The 11,078-nt window shown below is 42.4% G+C and overlaps 1 protein-coding gene across 2 annotated transcripts in view; it reads left to right on the top strand.

Moving 5' to 3' along the window:
• The first annotated feature begins 1,656 nt into the window (after positions 1-1,656).
• Positions 1,657-11,078, top strand: part of KITLG (KIT ligand) — an 86,172-nt gene continuing 76,750 nt past the window's right edge. For both annotated transcript variants that reach the window (XR_007153933.1, XR_007153932.1), the window contains exon 1: positions 1,657-1,850. The gene's annotated coding sequence lies outside the window, so the exon portion shown is untranslated. The remainder of the gene's footprint in view (positions 1,851-11,078) is intronic.

The raw sequence follows: 11,078 nt of genomic DNA, 5'->3' as shown, positions 1-11,078 counted from the left end.
CCAGGCTGTCAGCACAGAGCCAGACATAGGGCTTGAACTCACAAACTACGAAATCGTGACCTGAGCCAAAGTCAGATCTTAACCAACTGAGCCACCCAGGCACCCTGTGAGCTTCAACTTTTACCTAGTTTCTTGATCTCTAATGGTTATAAGTTTGGCATATCATTTTTTAACAAAAGTACACTGAACTAATTAATGCAAATTTGGAATCCTCTCATTAAAATACCTAATTCCTAAATTTATACATTATTCTTGTTCCAAAAAACTGTTGGTGTTATGTGTGGTTACCATTTCCTTTTAAGAGGGGCGCCTGGGTGGCGCAGTCGGTTAAGCGTCCGACTTCAGCCAGGTCACGATCTCGCGGTCCGTGGGTTCGAGCCCCGCGTCGGGCTCTGGGCTGATGGCTCAGAACCTGGAGCCTGTTTCTGATTCTGTGTCTCCCTCTCTCTCTGCCCCTCCCCCATTCATGCTCTGTCTCTCTCTGTCCCAAAAATAAATAAACGTTGAAAAAAAATTAAAAAAAAATTAATAAAATGATTTTTAATGGTCTCCAGTTATAAGAACAAATATAGAAGGGTTTTGGAGAGGCAATAAAATATTTGTTCTAAGTATTTTTTTTAAGGGCTATATAGCCAGAGGGCTCTGGATTCCAATTAACCTGTACAATTTACTAGATGTGGTTTGGGAAAATTGACCTAAGCCTCTGTTTCATCACCTATAAAATGGGAATAAAAATGACAGGACCTACACAATAGGTTTGAGAAAAGATTTAACAAGATAATCTACAAAAAGTCCTTAGCATGGCACCCGGTATATAATTAAGTGCATTACATAATGGTGTTAGCTATTATCACTGTTTTTGCATTATTTTTCCTACTTCAAAACTTTCCCTAACAGCTTTCAAAAAGTACAGCTTTTCAAACACTTGCTATTAGAGACCCGCACATTTAATAATCTATCCCTTCTCTTTTAATGTTAATTTATTTTGTTTATTTTTTTGATTTCTAAAGAAACAACAGCAAACCATCCTGAAAATAGCATCTCCCTTAGCAATTCTTAACCCTGAGTCAACAATTTTTTTTTTTTAATTAGAAATATTCATTCATTCACTGAAGAAATATTTAAAGCAAATAGAAGGTAAGACAATGGCCTGCTACAGATCCCAATTAAGCTTTTTTTAAATTTCCCTAAGGCGGGGCGGGGCGGGGAGGGGGTTGAATTCTTTGCTAGGCACCCAGCGAACTCCTCTCGAACCGCCTGTGTAAAAGGGGGGCCTCCCAGCTCTCTCCAGCGCGCGTCTATCCCCGGGCGGTGCCAGGTGAGCCCCGGCGGAGCTGAGAGACCGAGCTGGGACTCGCCGCGCCAGGCACGCGGCGCGAGCGGCGGCTGCAGGTTAAGCTCGCGGAGGGAAGCGCCCTCGCGGCTTCCCTTTGGTGTGCGCCCGCGGCTGCCACGCCAGGGGAAGCGCTTGGCCTGATTTGTTCAACTTCGGGGGCATTCGCTGCGCTCCGGCCTCCCTCCCGGGTCTCCCCGCCGCACCCCTGCCCCGTCTTGCTTCCCCGGGGCTCCGGAAGGGAAGGAGGCGTGTCCGGAGCAGGCGGGAGGGACCTGTATAAAAGTGCTGGCGGCGCGCCGGCCGGGGCTTCACTCGCCGCCTTGCGCCGGGACTGGGATCGCTGCGGGAAAGCACGGGCCGGGGAGAGGGCGCTGCGCTCGGGCTACCCAATGCGTGGACTATCTGCAGCCGCTGCTCGTGCAATATGCTGGAGCTCCAGAACGTCTAAACGGAATCGCCACACCGCTGCCTGGACTGGATCACAGCGCTGCCTTTCCTTATGAAGAAGACACAAGTGAGTAGGGCGCGCCGGGAGCTCGCCGGGTCTCCCAGGAAATCGCTCCCGGAGCTCGCGGGAGGCGGGCTTGTCTCGGCACCGGCTGCCGGGGCGAGTGGGGCTCTGCCCGCCGCACGAGCCAGGAGGGTGCGAGGGAGGCGGGCGTGGCGTGCGCGTCCGAGCGGCTGTGGCGGGTGAGCCAGAGAGAGGAGGAGTGGGAACGATGAGAGAGAGCTGGTGTCAAGTTTGGAGCCGCAGCCGTTAAGTTTGGAGCTGTCAGTCGGGAACCGCAGTTCCTGTAAAATGGAAGGATCTGCTCTTTGGCCAGAGAGGTTTGTTGTTGTTTGTTTGTTTTTTTTTTTTTTAAGTTATCACGAGAAGGCATTTCTTTGCACTGGAGATGTTTTCCCGTGGATTCCGGGAGATTGCAAAACAGCTCCCAGCGCACCACGCTCGCTCTCGAACCCAGGTTTTTGTGCAGCCCCCCAAGTGGGCGTGGGGCTCGTGTGGACTCGGGTGCAGCCGCGGGAGAGAAGCCAACGGGAGCTCCTTAGCAGCTGCGCTCGGCGGGGCGGAGAACCTGCCCTGCCCGGCCAGCCCGGGAAACTTCGCTCTGCGAGGCGTTTGCCAGGTTTGCGGCTCTGGGTGAGTTTCCAGAGAGCCACAGATGGGGTAATACCACCACACTGCACCCACCTTCTTCCATTACAGAGGAGAAGGGTTTTTTTGGTTTTTTTTTTTTTGTTTTTTTGTTCGTTTGTTTTGTTTTTAATAGGCACCTCTAATGATAGTTATTGAGGTAATTCCCAGTGCTGCTCAATTATGCATTATACATAAACACTGTGGGTAAAGCACCGCCCAGGGGTACAATTAGACTTTTTTTTTTTCCCTTGAAGCAAATATTTGACTTATCGTTTGGAAAGGACTGCCGAGGTACTCCCACCCACAGTTCGTTCTGCATTATGGTTCTTACCTCTTCTCACTTCTCCCCTTAGGAATCTATCTGCGTAACTGCCGCGAGTTGGGTAAAACTGCCCTTTCACCCCCAAGAGGATCTCTCAGAGACTGCACTGTCTGAAACGTGTCCAAGGGGTGGAAGTGGTGGGGAAAAAAGGAAATTGAGAATTTGTCCACATCCTCAGTTTAGAATGAAGGCATCCGTGAGCAGAAAATGCTTTACTGAATGAGTTGCTTTGTATCCTACTTTAAATTGATATGTAGGCCTGGGAAATGTACACATTCAGAAGGAAGTAGGAAGAATTGAGCTTAGTGCACAGGTGTGGAAAGGTCGGCAGGGGGCGGGGGGAAGGGATGCTGCCTGGCAGAAAGGAGGTTTGTGCAGTCTCCAGGGCAGCCGCCCAAGACTAAGCGGAGCGCGGGTTCCTCTCGAAAGCAGGTTCATAGGCAGAGCATTGAACGCCGCCACACCTGAGATCTGCACACTGTGATGTTGAAATGCAAATGTTAAGGACTGACAACAAAAGTTATAATGTAATTATTTGACTTGTACAAGCCTTCTGCTTTGTGGAATGTAAGGGCGGTGGGGGGGGGGGGCGGGGGCTGAGGACCAATTCCTTGTTATAGTAGCATCTCTTCAGGTGGATAGTAGTGGTGGGATCTGGTGGAGAAACCGTTACCTTCTAGTTCAGAAAGAAAAAAAAAAAGCCTAAACTTTCCTATTTAAACAACACAGGAGACAGATCAGGTTAATGACCAACACTCCAGAGGGGGAGGATGTACTATCCTGTCACTTTGAGAGTCAGTAGGATTGATGATCCTTGCACCCTTGCTTTGCAAAACAAACGTGAGCTCTGTAATCTCCTTTCTCACTTTGATTAAATGGCTGTGTAAATCGGATTACATGGAATAATTCCATTGAAAACCTGAAAGAGGTCGATCTAGGCTGAAACGCTGTGGCATCAGTGACTCAGTGCTGCCGACCAGGGACATTTGAGAGGGCTAAATATTTTAGAAATGTGACCTGCTCCAACCAAGTTAAAGTGCAAGCCCTCTGGGGATCTTGCTGATGTTAAAGGGTTTGCAGGCAAAGGAGGGCAGTGCCCTTTGTTGAATGAAGGCATTCATTGCCAGGGATTTGATGACCTTCAAGGTTTCCTTTAAGGATACTTCTAGCAATTCCACATTCTTGCCACTAAAAAAGAAGACACTTGGAAATAACAGGAAATCGATAAAATAATCCGTGGAAATGGGGGAGGGGAATTAGATTCTCCTTCATATTGTTAAATTTCCTAATCCAAAAGTTAGAAGTTTTCTGTGCAACTGTATGAGGATGGAGAATAGTATAAGGAAATTAGACATTAATATGTAAGGTCATTTGTTCTGCATCTAATGTTCTTGCCAGGGAGGAATATCTATTAATGCTTAACAGTTTAAATGATCATTTATAAAGATGGCATTGATACCAGAGTTCTAAGGCATATGGTTCTATATGTTTCCATTACCCAATACCTAAAATGATAATTTATTAATTGTAATAGTTTTAACTTGAATTACAAGCTCTCCAAGAATCCCAGGGACACCAGGCATTCTGGCTTTTCACTCAAACCAAATAAGTGTGGAAATTCCATCAACAACCACTTGGGGTTTGATAAATTATTCTGTCATTTAGCATGTGTGATAAGACTTTAGTATTTGGAAAATAATTACACGGGCAGTAGTCCTTAGGAACAATTGTAACAAATTCAATCAGCCTATAGAAATGAATGCACTTTGCATTTTTCCTATTTCTGATTGTATTTGTGTGGTTTTTACAGTTTCTGAAGAGAATTGTGGCTCTGGCTTAGAAAGAACATCTATTTCAATGTGTAATCATTTTTTTTCAATGTAATGCTCTGTTATACTGGTATATTAAATAACAATTGTGCAGCATATTTGGTAAGACCAATTAGAAGAGTGCTGTCAGTTTAATGGGCCTGGTGCCATGTTTATCGATGTTGTACTTGTATTTTAGTTTTGAGATGGTCTGTGAGAGTTTTTATGACTGCTGTCAGTTTTAGAAATCGTAACATAGGAAAAATTCATCTTGCAAACAGTGTAGAAAGGCCATTTTAGGCACATGTTAGTTCTCTGAAAAGAAACAAATAGAATTCTTGTTAGCTTATGTTATTCCAAAGAAAATAATCCTCTTTTGTTTGTATGAAGTTTGCATCTGGGTGATAATGCAAGTTTATAGAAAATAACATTTATGAAGAGAGCATTTTAAAATTTTGTCTTTAAAATCGCTCAATTTGGATTGTGTGCTTTGAATAATTCTAATTTAGATAGCTTTTAATTGATAGATTCTGCCAAGACTTTAAAAGTCAAGTGCTAAGTCAATTACATTTAATATAAAACAAGGAAAGAAACCATATGGAAATCTGAAGGCCTGAGCCAAACCAATTAAAATTGCTAAATTTTATGTCTAACTACTGATTTGAAGATGGCAATTGTGAGTCACATTTTTTCTTTAATGTGAAATTCTTGTGGTTGAAATTCTTCCATCACCATAAATAACATTGGAGGAAAAAAAAAAAATCCCTGCCCAAATAGCTAGTCTAAATATTAGAGGATATTTTATTGCGTGGTCCATTGAACCCCACTGCATGTGCCTTCTCCATCCATGTCTGGGGAGTGCCTCAACTGTAATGGAAAGATGCTAGGATCTTGCTTTTGAAGACTTAAACTCTGATTTCTGTTTTACCACTGGTAAGACAAATGACTTTAGGCAAATGGTTAAACTTCTTAGGATTTCTGTTTTATAATCTGTATGATGATAAACCAGTTATAAAGATTGTTTTCCTGATCATTGTAAAGGGCTAAACAAAATTTTATATAGGTCTTTATCCCAGTACTGTGACTTCCTATAGTTACAGTCAGAATTTATTTTCCCCCAGAAGAGAATTGCCTTGCTGGCAACTTAAAAACCAAAGAAAAACTGGCTATTGCAGCTAAATGATGCTTACCCAACAAAGCAGACAAACCAAAATTTTATAAATTTGGATCTGTGGATTCAGTGCCTCTCATTATACATGGTTATATTTTTATAGACTGTAATTAATACACCTCAAATAAGAATGTGTGAAGACAGAGGCTCTATGTGGCATGAGAGATGTTAAATTCTTTGGAATTTTTCTTTAGGGCTACCTGGGTGGCTCAGTCGGTTAAGCATCCAACTTCAGCCCAGGGCATGATCTTGCAGTCTGTGAGTTCGAGCCCCGCCCGTGTTGGGCTCTGAGCTGACAGTTCAGAGCCTGGAGCCTGCTTTAGATTCTGTGTCTCCCTCTCTGTCGCTCTTCTGCTGTGCGTTGTCTCTGTCTCCTCTCTCTCTCTCTCTTTCCCAAGAGTAAAGCCATAAACATTAAAAAAAATAAAAATAAATTGTTTCTTTTAAAGGTAAACCTGAATGAGGGAATTAGAATTGAAAATAAAAATAGAAACTGGAAGTATTATTACCATATCTGATTCATATCCATATTTCACTTACTTTCTGAGTTCCCCTGGTAGGATTCTGAGAGTTTACTGTAGACTGAATATACTTGGTCAGCTTCCTATCCTTGATGTTCTTTCTTGCACTTGCTCTCCTGAGGGAGGCCATGCATTCACTTCTGCAGAATGTCTTTACCGGGCAACATGCGGTGACTTTTTTTTTTTTTCCATTATGCAAGTTTGTGAGACTTCCCCCCTCCCCCTTTTCTCCATTACCTTAATGTTCCCTTTTGTAAATAAGGGTGTAAAGCATTTGGATATAAATCTGAGGAATGATCTTTTATCTTTGTTTTCTACTACATGAATCATGAGCAGCTGCAGGAGACCCTTTTTTGGTGTTTGTCACCTGCGTAGTTAGACCAATTTATAAAACAAATGGAGGGAACACTGGGATGCTTTTATAATAAATGCTGTTTTCAGTTATTTTGTGTAGACTTTGTCTCATAGAAACCATTGACTATACCCTTACTAATTTGTAGATGCAACAAGATGTTTTTGCCTTTTCACTTAATTATGGGTATACTAAAAACTGTTTACAAGGGCCAGGAGATTGAGAAACTGTCATTTCATCTCTACCTATTTCCTTCTGCGCAGAAAAAAAACGGAGATGGGCGGGGGTGGTGATTTTCTTATAATTAGGCCTCATGGTTCTTTTTTTAAAATCACAATGTGTGTCATCTAAAGAAAGACTGTTCTTTATGTAGCTCTCTTTCTCTTTTGGCTACATTTTACTATGTTTCTAGGCTGCCACATTGACTTGGATATTAGGGGATAGAGTTCTCTTATTAGCCCAGATAGAAGTTGTATGGCTTTGGGAAGGTATTTTAGTCTCTTTGAACCTTGGTTTCCTCAACTGTAAAGTGAGAAAGTAGGACTAGGTGATTTGTTTTTAAGTTTATTTATTTTTATTTTTTGTTTTGAGAGCGAAAGCATGAGCAGGGGAGGGGCAGAGAGGGAAAGGCTGAGAATCCCAAGGAGGCTCCACACTGTCAGTGCAGAGCAGGATATGGGGCTCAAACCCATGAACCAAGCAAGAGATGATGATCTGAGATGAAATCAAGAGTCAGAGGCTTAACCGACTAAGCCAGCCAGGTGCCCAGGACTAGGTGATTTCTAAGTGCCTTCTAGTTCTAAAATTCTCCATTTCTAAGATCCTAGTAAAATAAAGGTTTGAACCACATGACTTTTGAGCTTTGATTCTGAGATTTATGTAACCATTGCTTTGGTTTGGTGTGAATACAAATTATATCCATTGGTTTATGATTATGAACTAGCCAATGGAGAGAAATGAAGGTTTAAGTATAGACTGTTCTACTTTTAGCCATTTCACCTACTACATGCAATTTCTCTATAATAATAATAATAATAATGGTATTTACACTTTTCCTGTTTTAGCAATATCCACAGTTGACGAGGTTTTTTTTCGCTTCTAATCTTTAAATTCTCCAAGTGAAGAAGAATCCTAAGGCAAGGTCAGACAGCCAGAAGAGGTAAATTTACAAAAGGTAATGAAGGCCTCCCAGTATTTATTTGCTTCTCTTTGCTGCCTCTGCAGCCCCCCACATCTGTGTGCAGGGAGTGGAGTAGAAGGAGCATTTAGTGGGCAGAATCAGAGGAATGGGTCCAATGTTCACGCTTGCTCCACTGCCCATCACTGAATCTTAGTAGTCTTGGGCAAGTCAGGGGCAAGTCATTGACAAATCATGGGCAAGTCACGGGCAAGTCTCTGAGTGGTAGTAGTATCTGTGCATCTCACTCAGAGTTAATCCTGAGAAGATCATGAAGTGGAGACCTGTAGCTGGAGGCACTAAACCTGGAAAAAAGAGGGAACAACCCTTTTGCCGCAGGGAAGAGACCTTTCCTGCGGATAACACTTAGGACACTTGCTACTTGCAGTGGCAGAGTCTCTCCTTGTCCTGGCTTTTTTGCAGTTCTAATGTGGTCTCAGTTTCTGGAACACCTCTCACCTATCTCCTTTCCTTAGCTTTTCTTAAGGACTGATACTAGCTGAGAGTTGGGGCAAGCCCAGTAACAGGCAGTCGGTTTTCCTTAGCAGTCAGAAGCCATGACTGTCTTTTTTTCTTATTGTTGGCATGAATTCTCTTATTCTTCTTGTTGACCACATTCTTAGTCAAAGATCAGTTGGACCTCTCCTCCAGCAAGAGAATGTGGATGCCTCAGAAAATAGAGCCGAGACAATGATGGTAATGATCTTCTCAAAACGCCCGCAGAGTCAAATGTGCTACCCATGAAAACAAAGTCAAAATTGAGTGATCCAGACAGTTAAACTAGCAGTTACCTGGATGCAGGAATTCAGTACTTGACTTTGCAGGTTGCCTTGAGGCCTTGAATACCGTGGATTAGAATGTGGTCTTAACAGGGGCAGTTACGGTGCCTTTTCTGTGTTCCTGGTGCATAGATGGCAGCTCAAAAATCCCGCAGTTGCCTTGCAAAGAATGCCTTGCTCCCGTGGAAAAGGGCGTAAAGGGCGAGAGCAAGAGCAAACCCACCATCAGTGCTCACTTGAAAGAGCAAGCCTCCCTCTGTTTCACCTTTGAGGAAAGGGCATCCCCACTGCATAATAGGCCTCCTCTGTGGACCTGGGAGGAAAGAGCACAGCCCAGAGCAGGGCCTTGTGTTTGTCTTGTATACTATACACATGCTGTTGCTCTTTGAGGAACAGAAGTTTATCTTCTGAACAAAAGCCCTGTGGGTGCTGAGAACTTTCGCCTCTTTTTCACCTTGACATAAAATCTCTGAAGCCAGTGACCTTTCCATTGAAGTGCCTTGACTAAACTCCAGGACCAAAACTCCTCTCCTAATTGGCTTGTTTCTCCTTAATGCACGCATTTGAATGGTTGTAAACCAGGGCACTGATAGAAATGACAATTTAATAGTAGCTGTCTATTGTGAGGGTCTCTCTTCTGCTGAGTTTTCCACTGTTTCCTTGGGGTCCTTTTCTAATGCCCTCCCAGGCAACTGCCTTGTGAAAACAGATTCCTTGATTTCCAAGAAGAGTGTTGCAGAGAAAGCGGGTTGTGTTATAAAGGTCTTGAACCCCCTCCTGGGATGTGCTGTCCATACGGATGGCCCTCAAAATTTATATTCACTGCGGAACTTCAGATGGGGGGCAGGGTGGAGAGGTTTCATATGAAATGTGATTTTGAAAATCCAAGGATTGCGAAACAAACCTTGGCAGTCACACATCATTATTTATGGTTCTGTGTAAACCTGCAATTTAACGCTTCTGAAACAGTCAACACATTAGGGATTTACGTTTTTCATGACCAACTAAAACCTCCTGTGATTGCTTTAGTTGGGATCTTCTGGTGATTTTAGAAAACTGCTTTTTTTATCTGGCCCTTCCCAGACATCTCTGATGTGTTCCATTATGCAGAGGCCTAACACATGTTATTCTATTGTTTGTTAGATAAATTATCACCGTACAGGGGAGTGGCTGGTGTTTTCAGCCTCCAGGTGGTCCAAAGTGGACACCAAAATGCCAAGGATATAAAAGAGGAGCTAGAAAACATTCATGAAAAATGAACAGGAGGTTATTAGCATAATGTGTTTAATATTAGATGAAATAAATTCTATGTAGAAAAGCACAGAGCTGCAAAATAGGGTTTATATAATCCTTGTCCTCACAATTGTAACAGGCTTGTTTTTTTCATTTTTAAAACTTTATTTCTTTTTTTTTTTAATATTTTTTTTTCAACATTTATTTATTTTTGGGACAGAGAGAGACAGAGCACGAACGGGGGAGGGGCAGAGAGAGAGGGAGACACAGAATCGGAAACAGGCTCCAGGCTCTGAGCCATCAGCCCAGAGCCCGACGCGGGGCTCGAACTCCCGGACCGTGAGATCGTGACCTGGCTGAAGTCGGACGCTTAACCGACTGCGCCACCCAGGCGCCCCAAAACTTTTTATTTCTTAACCCCTGCCCAGGAAAATAGTTTTTAAACTTTAGTACGTGTTTGTTTATAATGTTCCATGGCCATAGTGCTGTGTCTTAACAACATTCAGAAAGTGGGCTTTTCTTCTCCCATTTGAAACTTAGATCTTTTTTACTTCTGATCAGTTCTATGCACTTTTAAATCCCAAACTGATTTGACCACTGTTTGTACCTCTGTACAAATGTCACACATAAATGATTCATCTTGGGGGAAAATAAAAAGGAAATTTACTGTAGTTAAGTGTTAAATGTTTGACATTTAAATGTGTAGCCATTTTAAATAGCTCCCATCATTGTTTTTTATAAAATCAAATCATCCTGATACTAAGATCATGCCAAAATGACACTTAGTAGAACACTGATCCAAGATTAATTAATTCATAGAATTTTTCTTCTGGGAGGTAGGTGCTGTTTGTTGTTTTTTTTTTTTTTTTCCAAATCCCATTTCATAGATGAGGAAATTAAGATAAGGTCTTTTCTCTGCCAACTCCAAGTGTTGATTGCCAACACTAACACCCAAAGATATTTAGCTGGCACAACCACAGTGCATTCGTGAGGCTAATTCAGTACCTCAAAGATGCATATTCTGTTATAGAAACATTGAATCCAAAAACAATTGCAATTCAGATATTAAAACAGCTGCCAGTGATACTAATTTGAACAACAAAAATTTCGTGATTCTAGTTCCCTAACCGAGTGGTTTATACTAGATGCTTAATAAATACATATCAAATGTTGTGGAATGAATAGATACCTGATTCAGGTTGTTAGGTACTGATATATTTTTAAGAAATTTTTTTTTTTTA

Source organism: Prionailurus viverrinus, chromosome B4, assembly GCF_022837055.1.
Source record: "Prionailurus viverrinus isolate Anna chromosome B4, UM_Priviv_1.0, whole genome shotgun sequence".
NCBI classification, from domain to species: Eukaryota; Metazoa; Chordata; class Mammalia; order Carnivora; family Felidae; genus Prionailurus; species Prionailurus viverrinus.
The sequence above is the reverse complement of the archived record's forward strand: the minus strand, read 5'-3'. Positions and strand labels throughout refer to the sequence as shown.